We start from the raw sequence: 13,015 nt of genomic DNA, 5'->3' as shown, positions 1-13,015 counted from the left end.
AGTTTAGTAAATATAGCCCCTAAGTATTAGGTTATGCAGAACCACGTCTGCTTGCGTAAACAGAAACGTCATTGCCCATGACAACTGGTATGACCACCGTATCCCGATGTACATGGCTATAATCCATTGGAAGAGTAACTTTCAGGAGCTACAAATACTTATTCTCTCACCTGCCTGACCAGAAATAAGTCCAGTAAAAAGTATGATTCTACCAAATATCCCCGTTATATGCGCACAAGAAAGATCCAGCAACCAGCATAACTGATTGGGCCTAATACAACGTAATTGTGGGTACATTATAATATTACATTGATTTGCATAGTATAGGGTTGATATTGTGTATTATTAATGTGAGTACAGAACATAATCCATTCAGTATTGCTTCCAATAGTCTAATAGGAGAGAGAAAGTGAGGCAATATTACTACAGTTTCTACCAATTGTAGCTACTGAGTTCTGTGACCTATATAAAGGTATAAAGGCACCCACCTTATAGCCATCTGTCTGTGGCAGCTTGGGCACGCTTTGTAATGGGCAGCAGGCATAGTGGGTATACAGGGGCGTAGCTAGACCTAGAGGTGCCCCACGGCAGCGTACCCCCTGCACCCACGAAAGCTACGCCCCTGTCTATATACTACACATTATATAGGAACAGAGAATATATCATTTGTTTCTATATAAGGTTATTCCTGAAATCTGCTATTATAAGTTTTCAAAACCATCAAAACATATATTTATTTTTTACTGTACTTGTTTTATTGTAGTAATAGATTTGCAATGTATAAAATAAAAACAGACTTTCTTTTATTTTGTCAGTTTTTCTGCTTTTTGTCACACAAATGAGAACGTAAGGAGAGTAAACTAGTAAAGCTCATTTCTCTCCTATCATAGCCATAATAAAGTTATTAATTCATTGACCAAACTCTTTAATCTAGGGATTATTATTCCTAAATCATGGAAATTGTAATTTTGATTTATTTATCTTTAAAAAAAAAAAAAAGGATTTCACCAGTGATGTTTTAAGAATCTTATAGAATTTCCAACGCTGTTGAATTAAATGGTAATTACGTCATAGAAATGAATGACCATGAAAATGTGCGGATTCTCCATAAACAGTTTGGGCAGCGAACGTGGGTCCCCCCCGCTGCAGTGTAAGCTGGCCACACACTAGACCAACTTACATCCAACCAGCCAACTAGTTGATTGGTTGGAATGAAGATCTGGTAATGTATGGGAGTAAATGATGATCAGCAATTGGCTCCTAAATGCCTGAAAACAGATGAAAATGGCCGTCAGACAAGTTTGTTAAATGTTTGATCTAAACAATTTGTTCAAACAACAGTTTTTGTCCATTTTCCGGCGTTTAGGAGCAAATTGCTGATTGTCATTTGCGTTCATACCTTACCAGATTTTCATTCCAACCAATCAACTAGTTGGCTGGTTGGATGTAAGTTGGGCTAGTGTGTGGCCAGCTTAAAGCAGCCACAGGATAGACGATCAGGGCTGGTTCTCATAATTAGCAGGAAAAAAGCAGCATGGGGTTCCCCAGTTATAGAGGAACCGGAAGATCTGCAAAGTAACAGAATACAAACCCCCCCCCCAAAGGCTTCTAGGCCTACCTTGAAATTTGGGTTTTTCCCTGGCACCATGTTCATTTTGCCTTTTCAATGATTGGCGATTTAAAGAAAAAAAACAGGCAGGCTTGCCGGAATTGCGCCAATGCCCACATTTTGCAAGCTATTTCGTTTTCACATACCTCCCAACATGACCCATTCCAGGAGGGATAAAATGCTCCGCTCCTGGACTTCCCTCTTTATGATTGCAGTCACCTGTGATGAACTAGTTAATTGATAAGAAAGGTGTTTCACCACAGGTGATGGCAATCGTAAGGTAAAAGGAAGTCCAGGAGCGGAGCATTTTATCCCACCTGGAATGGGTCATGTTGGGAGGTATATTTCCCCTATAGGCCTGTATTCAATCAGTTTCGCACCCGCGATACTTCTCCACCTGCCGGACCTATCGCCTACATCGTGTGTTTTAGACACAGAAACTTATAGTGCACGCCCCCGCTATTAGCCGTATGGCCCGTATTCAATTCCAAAGGACGCAAAAACGCGTTCCGGCGAAACTCAAACAGGCGAAAAGTGCTGTCAAAAATGGGGAAATCGGCCTGACACCCCCCAAAAGATGCACTAACATTGGGAATCAGTATAGATGTCACCAAATAGCCCACCTGAAGCTATTTGGGGAACTTAAGTGCTGTCAATTGTTTCTAAATAGCATCTATGCACAGGTGGTGAAGAATAGCATTAAGCAGTATTTTTACGAGAAAATAAGTAGTTCTGTCAAATTTGGGGTACATGATAATGGGTGTTAGCATGGTTTAAAATCACTAAAGTGTAGTTTTAAGTGACGCCAAAAACGTACCTTCAGCAAGCACCTGCAATAAAAAAAACACCTCCCCCATACTTGCAGACCCCCCAAAAGTCTATTTCACTACTTTTTGTGTTTGTACCCCCACTTTTTTTTAGGGATTTGTTGACGCAGTTATGCTTTGGGGGTCTGCCCCAAGGGTGCTGAGTGGTTTCCCAACGTTTGCACCCCAAAACCGCAATTCTGCACTTTTTTCCGCCTGCTATCCATAGGCGAATCTTTTTTGCCTATTACATTGCATTGACTTTCTGCGTACGCAAAAAAAGTATTTGGAATTGAATACGGTGAAAAGTTTCCACCTAGCGAAATGCCGTCATCCGCAATACTTTTTTGCGGATTCTGACTTTTCGCCGCTAATTGAATATGGGCCATAGTGTCTTAGGTACTTAGGATGAGTCATTAGTGTATTTATTGCAGACAAATTGGTAGTCACAAATTAAGCATAGCAATACGTGGCCCAAGGCACCGGACCTCAATCTATTGCCTTATTACCCAGATTAGCGGCTGAGGGCCTAAGGCGCAATGCTCATGAGTCCCAATTGGGTTAGTAGAGGGGGCCTTATTCAGAGATGTGCACTAATGCCCCTGCAGGTGTGAATTTGTACGCAGCAGCTCTGCGAAAGTATGCAAATGTCGCATCGGTTTGGATTTGTATTAAGACGCAAACTGGCGGCTTTGCAAATCCAAACGACTGCTCGCAAAGACATAACATTGGTCACAGATCAGTCGCTCATCGGCTTTCTGAGTAACACTATGGTCGCGCAGAATAAGGCACTGGAGCCATTTTTTCTGTGATCGGGATGGCAGTCGCCGGCAGAGACTCACCCTGAAAACGGTTGCGACACACCTGCATTTGAGTCGCCCCCCCTCCTTCCCCTCCATTGCTGCCCACGAACGGTCCCTAATTGCTAATAAATCCTCACTGCTAGCGACTGATGTTGGATGGATTCATTTGCTTGCTGTTTCCAGGGCCGTTGAGACAGCTAGGCAGCCTGGGCACTGAGGGGGTGTGGCCAATATGGGAGGCGTGGCCACGCCCCCTGCAGAAGAAAAAACCCCACAATGGTAAAGATGTATGTGGGAGATGTATCAAGCTCTGGAGAGAGATAAAGTACCAACCAATCAGTTCTTACAGTAACTGCCGTTTTCCAAAAACTGCCTGTAAAATGACAGTTAGGAGTTGATTGGTTGGTACTTTTATTTTGGCTTGATACGTCGCTGTTTGTTACCCCCAACATCACTCAGAACCTCCATAAGCTGCACTCAATCACCGTATATTGAGGGGAATTCAATTGCAGGCGAAGGGTGCGAATTGCCATTGCCACGGCATTTAATCACCGGCAACAGCAGCCCGTCTCGCACCCTTCACCCGGTCAGCCGAATGCCCGATTCGCTCAAAAGTGCTCGCTACCGTATGCCATGCAGATATGGCCGGGCAAATGTATTCACTCCTAATTGAATCCCCTTCATAATGTATTTTTATTTTAGCAGTATGGGACATTTGCACAAATAGTTGCAGCTGACATGTAGATCTACTGTATTTCTATAAGTACTTGAACAGAACTGCACTACAGAAAAAAATATTTTGTTTCAGAAATAAAGTTGTGATAACTTCAACAAAAAAATAGATGTGCACAAGCTCCTGTGAGCGAGATGCTTTGGTTATCAGCCCCATGCACACTTCTATAAGTGTTGGATGAGGAGCGTTCTGCGATACCTCATATCCATATGCGCCCAGGCTCAGACTGGCCCAGGCCGGGGCCCGGTAATTCTCTAGAGCAGTGGTAGCCAACCCTGGTCCTCAAGAGCTATCAACGGTGCATGTTTTGCAGGTCTCCTCACAGAATCACAAGTGATATAATTAGCTCCACCTGAGGATCTTTTCAAATGTGTAAGTTAGTAATGAATACACCTGTGCACCTACTAGGTGGTCTGGAAAATGTAAACTGTTGGTAGCTCACGAGGATCGAGTTTGGCTACCCTTGCTCTAGAGTGTCCCAATGCTTCAAGGCCCCACCTCTTTTCCGTGAGGGGCGTGACTTAGTGGGGCAAGATGGTGGGGGTCTGGGGGGTTATTTGTGTGGATGCTGCTCAGCATGGTCTGGCTGTGTCAGTATACAGGGGCCCTGCTGGTGAACTATTTAATTTGTGGCAGCTGGTCCCTACTCTGAAGAACCAGCTGCCAGTGCTTGAGCTATGGGTGTACACCCTCCCCTCCCTGTCTTAAGCTGGCCACACACTAGACCAACTTACATCCAACCAGCCAACTAGTTGATTGGTTGGAATGAAAATCTGGTAAGGAATTAAAAGCAAATTACAATCAGCAATTTGCTCCCAAACGCCGGAAAATGGACAAAAACTGTTGTTTGAACAAATTATTTAGACCAAACATTTAACAAACTTGTCTGACCGACCATTTTCATCTGTATTCTGGCTTTTAGGAGCAAATTGCTGATCATCAGTTACTCCCATACGTTACCAGATTTTCATTCCAACCAATCAACTAGTTGGATGGTTGGATGAAAGTTGGTCTAGTGTGTGGCCAGCTTTAGTCACTGAGTTGCTGATGTAACCCCCCAGGAATAACCCCAAGACTGAAAAGGGGCTAACACAGTTTTTTTTAACTCTCTCAGGAATTAATGTGGCTTCCAGGCAATACAATGTTGCCAGTTGCCTTGCATGTTGCCTGCAGCTGATTGGGTGCCCTAAGGGTGGGAAGCCCAGATTTAGAATGTTACCCTGGATCTGCAGAAGAGATATATACAGCTGGGAAGTGAGCAGATCCAGCATGGAGTGTATCAGTGAGGAGTGCTGGGAAGGAGAGTATTGGCTGGTGTGTGTAGCCACGACAGCAGCTCAGTATGAAGCCTGTACTTTTTGCATCAGCAGTGAGTGACGTGTACGCAGCCGAATCAAGGACTCGGGAGACAGAGCATCAGCCTCTTACACCCAGAACAACAGCATAGCAGCACTACCTGAGGTGGGAGACCTGCGGAAGTGGCCGAAGCAGCCCTGAGACCCACTGGGTAGCGGTGGTCCAGGCAACTGCTGGGAAGACCGGCATCCGCTGTGAAGCTGCAAACAGGAGCTATAGAGCGACCGTCTGTGGACTCGGGTAAGACAATCACCCCTCTGCTTGTGATCACCCCTGTTGCCAAGGGACATTCCCCCATAGTTGTAAAATACTGGGCTGGGAGAAGCAGCAGTGACCTAACATTACAGCCTGATAATTACCAAGCAACCTTACACAGGATTAAAGGCTAATATTCCATTACTGCAATAGTGACTCTGATTAAATATTACAGCAAGGTATCTAGTTCTATTAGTTATACTACAGTAGTGACTGACCAAATACAAGAATAATCAATATATATATACAGTCAGGTCCATAAATATTCGGACATTGACAGAATTTTCATATTTTGTCCTCTATTCACCACCACAATGGCTTTGAAATGAAACAAACAAGATGTGCTTTAACTGCAGACTTTCAGATTTAATTTGAGGGTAATTACATCCAAATCAGGTGAACGGTGTAGGAATTACAACGGTTTCTATATGTGCCTCCCACTTTTTAAGGGGCCAAAAGTAATGGGACAAACTAAACAATCCTAAATCTAACTTTCACTTTTTAATACTTTGTTGCAAATCCTTTGCAGGCAATTACAGCCTGAAGTCTGGAACGCATAGACATCACCAGACGCTGGGTTTCATCCCTGGTGATGCTCTGCCAGGCCTCTACTGCAAATGTCTTCGGTTCCTGCTTGTTCTTGAGGCATTTTCCCTTCAGTTTTGTCTTCATCAAGTGAAATGCATGCTCAATCGGATTCAGGTCAGGGGATTGACTTGGCCATTGCATAACATTCCACTTTTTAGCCTTAAAAAACTCTTTGGTTGCTTTTGCAGTATGCTTCGGGTCATTGTCCATCTGCACTGTGAAGCGCCGTCCAGTGAGTTCTGAAGCATTTGACTGAATATGAGCATATAATATTGCCCGAAACACTTCAGAATTCATGATGGCTTGCTTCACTGATAGTGACAGCTCTTTGAGAGTCGACAGCAACTGATTCCAAATGCAAATGTCACACCTAGAATCAACTCCAGACCTTTTACCTGCTTAATTGATAATGAAATAACGAGGGAATAGCCCACACCTGTCCATGAAATAGCGATAGTCCCATTACTTTTGGTCCCTTAAAAAGTGGGAGGCACATATTGAAACTGTTGTAATTCCTACAACGTTCACCCGATTTGGATGTAATTACCCTCAAATTAAATCTGAAAGTCTGCAGGTAAAGCACATCTTGTTTGTTTCATTTCAAAACCATTGTAGTGGTGAATAGAGGCCAAAATCTGAAAATTCTGTCAATGTCCCAATATTTATGGACCTGACTGTATATATTGGAATCCATAGTGTTCTGGAAAGTGCATTTGACTTTCAGTATAAACGCTTATTAATGGATCCTCATCTTCTTTTGTTTTTGTGTGCTGATCAGTGAAGATTCAAGAGACATTTTATTACTACTGGACTCAATTTATGGGAACATTCAGCTTCTTGATAAATGTTTTCTTTGAGTTATGCAAAGTTGGTTATAAATGCACTTATACTATAAGGTATGCTGTAATCATTTAATGTGTTGTGATGTTTGTAGGAAATATTTAACTGAGGTTATTTGCTTCACTTATTTGAGCTCTTTTATGTACATTTTCTAATGTCTGAAAAGTGATTGCTACTGTGATTTACTAAAGTGTCTTATTCTTGAATGAGAATATATGTGTTTACCCCTGAATCTTATTTGCACTACTGATCTTTGATGCAAGGATGTATGTATATGTTTTGTTCTGAAACTTAAGGTGCCCACACACATAGCGATATTTTACACGACCTGGCCGATTCCGACGCATTGGAACAACAGATCGTGTAAAATATGGTCAAATCATGAGGAAATCGTGAGTCCCCACTCACGATCATGATGCGATGCGCGTCCCCGCTGGTCGCACATCGCATCTTCAGATCTGCCGCGCAGTAGGCAGATTTGACAATCTAGGACGCGATGCACTGTAAAAAGTCTGGATAGAGGAGAGATCGTTTGAAGATTGGACACCAAATCGTGCGCAGATCGTGTGGCGATCGTGTGCTGAGCTGCCAGGGAGAGTTTCAAGGGAAATCGAGCACAAATTGTACACATCGGCTGATCGTGGGCAGATCGGTATGTGTGTGGGCACCTTAACAGAGTGTAATTGAATAATGCTGAAATCTGCATGTTAACAAAATATAGTATACAGTTGCTGATTCTTACAGACAAACATCTTCTTCAAATAAACCAGCTTTCAATGAAGGCATCTGTTAAAAATACCTTTCGTGTAGTCCCACCCAGGGCCGGATTGTGGGTCACAGGCCTGGAGCTGAAAATGACCAAGGGCCTATTATGAGAAGCAGAGGAGGCGTGACCAGTGCTGTGAGGGTGTGGCCAGTGCCATGTGGGCGTATACACCCCTATACTCTCAGCCCCAATGTCTCCCTATATATGTAAAAGAAAAAAAAATGCTTCATTTTGGGCCCCATTTACAAACGAAGGGAAATACCAGGGGGAATTTTCGTTTAGTATCACTGTGATACAAACGAAAATTCCATTGGTATTTAGTAATACTTACCCCTCCGGCGAGGTCCCGCGAAGTCCAGCGGAATCCTCGTCCTCGACGAGGTCCTCTGCTGGCAGCCTAATGCTGCCAGCGACGGGGCTCCAGGGTCATGCGCATGCGCGACGTCCGTCTGCGCATGTGCATGACAGGGAGACCCGGCAGTACCTGGAAGGCTTCGTTGAAGCCAGAAAGGCACCGCCGGGTCTCCATTGCTGGCAATGGGGCCCGAATCGCTCTCGCCATCTTTTAGATGGCGAGAGCGATGCTGTACAAACACAGCAAGAAGGTATAACCCCTTTAGTGAGCGCTAAAGGGGTTATATTTTGTGTGAAATGGGGCCCTTTGTGAGGTAAATAGAAATACAATTTTACTACTTATGATTTATGGCTGACTATGTGGAGAGCTGATGGCCAGTCAACATCATGTTGTCATGACAATGGGCCTGTTTTTATGTGGAGGCCGGGAGCTGTAGCTCCATCTGCCCCATTGTTAATCTGGCCCTGGTCCCACCTTCCTTACCTCTCTGAACCGCACCTTAGAACCTGTCCCGGCTGGACAAATTCAAGTACCAGGTAAAGTGAGAACATTACTGTTTGATATTACTCTGACACCGTTGACCTTGGTATCACATTTGGCGTCATACCGAACAGGATCGAAACCTTAGGTGAGAATGTCGCAAGAACAACCAGCAGTGGGAGACATGCCAGCCAGTGACAATAGAGGGGGAGCACCAGCACCTGCGCCAGTATTAGCACCGGCCCCAGCAGTACAAGGTAACCCAATAACATTACCATACTACTTTTGAGCACCTTGGATGCCAACATATAGCGGGGATGGCTTGAAGTCCGAGGGGAACACCTTCACCGAGTTCCAGAGCAAAATCAAGTTCGTGTTCCGACTATACCCCCTGGTGATCAACAACAAGTTGAGATCTTGATAGGCCAACTGAAGGGATCCGCACTCAGGGAGGTGACCTCATGGCCAGCTGAGGAAAAAGTAGAACAAGTGCTGGAACGACTATCAGCGACGTTCGAAACGTGAACAATCCCAGAGCTTAAAATGAAATTCTACGCACGGAAATAGAAACCGGGGAAGTCCCTACGAGACTACGCGTTGAGCCTGCAGGAGATCTTAAAGGCAATACAGGCAGTCGACAAAGAGGAGGTTTGAAAACCAGATGAAATGCTTACCACCCGGCTCGTCGAAGGGGCACTAGGCGAAGGAGTCTGAACGCAGCTACGCTTATTAAAGAGGCAGATGCCAGACCAACCTTTCCAAGACTTTAAGGAAGCAGCCATTACAGTACTTGGCACCAATACCAACCGAGACAAAGAGTTTCCTGAAATGCCAGAATTCGGAATATGCGCCGACTCACAGGGGGCTATGGCACTTAGTACAGAACAACTGGTGCGGAAGTAAGACACAGTGACCCAAGGAGGTCAGATCCCAACTACTGACCCTATACAAACATTGCGGAAGCAGCTGGAAGAACTGACAGTAGGGATGGCCGAAATGCAGCCGGAGATGCGAAAGATGTCTAGCCAACAGATGCCTGCAACAAGCGAACCCAGGTGGAGATCAGAATGGAATAGATCGACAGGAGAGTGGTGGAACTCACCACGGGGATCTGGACTTAGACCCACCGATCAATTTGATGGACAGGGACGCCCCATCTGCAGAAGATGCAGAGGAGGCGGTCATGTGTAGAGGCATTGCACTGGCCTGAGGATAAGCAGAGGTACTGTACACTGGCCTGAGGAAAAGCAGAGGTACTGTACACTGGCCTGAAGGTAAGTAGAGGTACTGTACACTGGCCTGAGGATAAGCAGAGGTACTGTACACACTGGCTATATAACACCACAGAACCTGTAACAAGGATGCTAAATAAGAGAAAAGGGAACCCTTAAAAGTGTAGTATTTTTGTACATTAAGGGACTTTTAATACAGATCAATATTACTCATACATGCCTACCCTCCCGGTTTTCGCGGGAGGCCCCCGATTTTTCGGGTAACCCCCCGCACCCCCGGAAGGGTAGGCATTTCTCCCGCATTCTGCCCACTTCCTAGTGAAGTGGGCAGAATGAGGAGAATACCCGCGGCGATCACGGGTCTCCGTGAAGGGGGCGGGGCTTAAGATGTGATTCTGCATGAATCACAGCATTTGGCCCCGCCCCTATGTAAATTTCACCCAATCGCGGCAGTTTTGCCGCGAGGGGGCAGGGCTTAATGATGCGATTTGTTAGGCCCCGCCCCCATCTGCCCCCTGCTGCTTCTCTTACCCGGGCTTCTCCCGGGAAGAGATTCTGAAAGGTAGGTAAGTATGACATTACTGTATCTGATTATATGTAAATGATTGGTCTTATCTGGATTTTATTGTCACACATCAGGGTCTGGATCCCCGTTACTGGCCCTGGAAGTGTCATCTTACTACCAGCTGTGTACGTGATGGCTGTCTGCGGCATCCCTGAGACTTGTGGTCACTCATCAATTCCTGCTGTTCTACGTCATGGGCGACGCCATCTTAGACAGTATCACATGATCTGCTTTGACAAACCAGTATCCAGCAATTCCGGTCACATGATTCATCCAACCTCTCAGTTCTAAGGGCACCCTATTTAAACCAGGAATTCCTGACTGCTCATGGCCAGAAGAACATCTCTATCTGAGTATCAGTACCCTGGTTCCCGTTTTATTATCTGCTCCAATATTGCTTCACAGCATTCTGCTCCAGTGCTTTCCAGGAAACCTTCTCCAGTAATGCTTCATAGCATTCTGCTTCAGTGCTATCCAGGAAAATCTGCTCCAGTATTGCTTCACAGCATTCTGCTTCAGTGCTATCCGGAAAATCTGCTCCAGTATTGCTTCATAGCATTCTGCTTCAGTGCTATCTGAAAAATCTGCTCCAGTATTGCTTCATAGCATTTTGCTTCAGTGCTATACGGAAAATCTGCTCCAGTATTGCTTCATAGCATTCTGCTTCAGTGCTATCTGAAAAATCTGCTCCAGTATTGCTTCATAGCATTCTGCTTCAGTGCTATCTGAAAAATCTGCTCCAGTATTGCTTCACAGCATTCTGCTTCAGTGCTATCCGGAAAATCTGCTCCAGTATTGCTTCATAGCATTCTGCTTCAGTGATATCCGGAAAATCTGCTCCAGAATTGCTTCACAGCATTCTGCTTCAGTGCTATCCAGAAAATCTGCTCCAGTATTGCTTCATAGCATTCTGCTTCAGTGCTATCTGAAAAATCTGCTCCAGTATTGCTTCACAGCAATCAGCTTCAGTGCTATCCAGGAAAACCTGCTCCAGTATTGCTTCACAGCATATTTTCTTCTTGAAATATGTGTGTACTATTGGCGGTGGTATGGCAGAGTAGTTGTACACACGAGCGAGTCAGTGAAGAGCCCAGTACTTACCCATACCCCCCAACTTTGCTGTTCGAGAATGTGGGACATTGCGCACACCAAACGGGACAAAGCCTCGTTAAAAAGGGGTTGGAGTCTCGCTGGACCCCCCATTCATGTCACTGAGGGGGCGTACCCTGTACTCTCCAAGATGCTGGGCTGCCCCCAGGCTCCCCCTACACTGTAAATGGAAGCAGTTTAAAGGTCAACATTCAGATGGTCGACTGGTTCTGAATGTGGACAGTAAAAAGGTCCAAATGGTTATTAAGTCGGTCAATAGGGTTTAAAAGGTCGACACAGTCAAAATGATGATAATTAACATTTCAACACTACTGGGATGACTGGGGTCAGAGAGGAGATGACCGGATCACCGATCATTGTGAAGGTAAGTGAAGATAAAGGGGAGGACCGCAGATGGTGGTGGGGGCATAATGGATCGCAGACGCAGGAAGGGACGCACCTGTGTTTTTTGACTGTCAATCACTTTGTTTAGGAAATCTCACTGCATGCGGCATCGCAAAAGTACCTTGGCGCTGTGTGACCGTGCATGGCTTAACTGCGTAAATACCGGAATAGCGTACATCTCTGAATGGTTGTTAGTTGAGTGGAAAACATAAAAAAGTTTAAGGCATATTCTTATAATTATGTTGAAAAGAATTACAATAAAATATCTAAAATCAGAAGTTCTGTGGATAGAGGGAAAGTTGTGCTTTGGTAAAGTAAAGGTGCCCATACACGGTGCAATAAAGCAGCCGATCCGTCGGATTGGTACGATATCGCTGCTATATCATACCGTGTATGGGCATGCTATCGGACAGAGCGCGCACCTGTGGGGTCGTACATCGCGCCCCCAGATCTTACTGCAGGTTTATTTGATCTGAAGATGTGATGTGCGATCTCATGCAGCGCTATGCGGGAGGGGGGTGCCGGCATATCGGGATGACGGCCACCTGATCGCACCGGGTGTGGGGACCGCCCGATATGTCGGCCGTCGGATGCCCCATCGCTTCGCAAGGTACATATCGCACAGTGTATGGGCACCTTAAGATTCACCTATTATCTTTTTATAGGAGCCAGACTTACATACGTCTATTTATTTTATTGGCAGTTATTTGTATAGCGCACACATATTCCGTGGCCCTTTACAGAGAATATTCAGCCATTCACATCAGTCCCTGCCCCAGTGGAGCTTACACTCTATGCCTCCCCACATGCTCACACACTTACCCACTAGGGTTACTCTTTGCCAAGAGCCAATTAACCTAGCAGTATATTTTTGGATTCTCTAATCCGTACATTTAAATATCCTTTATGCAAATGTATAATCTGTGTTATGGAAAATAAACTCATTTCATCTCTTCCAACAAACTGCTCTTGCAGAAGCTCTACCTAAAGGGCTCTCAGAAGGCTCTGCAGGCTGAATGAATTGTTTATGTAGAAGCCAATCATTGAATCTGATGAGGCAAGCGTAACTTAAGTTGCAGTATAAAAGTACAGATGGGCTAAACATGATTTATTAGTGTGACAGGTTCCTCTTC

The sequence above is a fragment of the Taudactylus pleione genome, unplaced genomic scaffold, assembly GCF_031769625.1.
Source record: "Taudactylus pleione unplaced genomic scaffold, aTauple2 ptg001683l, whole genome shotgun sequence".
Taxonomy (NCBI): domain Eukaryota; kingdom Metazoa; phylum Chordata; class Amphibia; order Anura; family Myobatrachidae; genus Taudactylus; species Taudactylus pleione.
The sequence above is the reverse complement of the archived record's forward strand: the minus strand, read 5'-3'. Positions refer to the sequence as shown.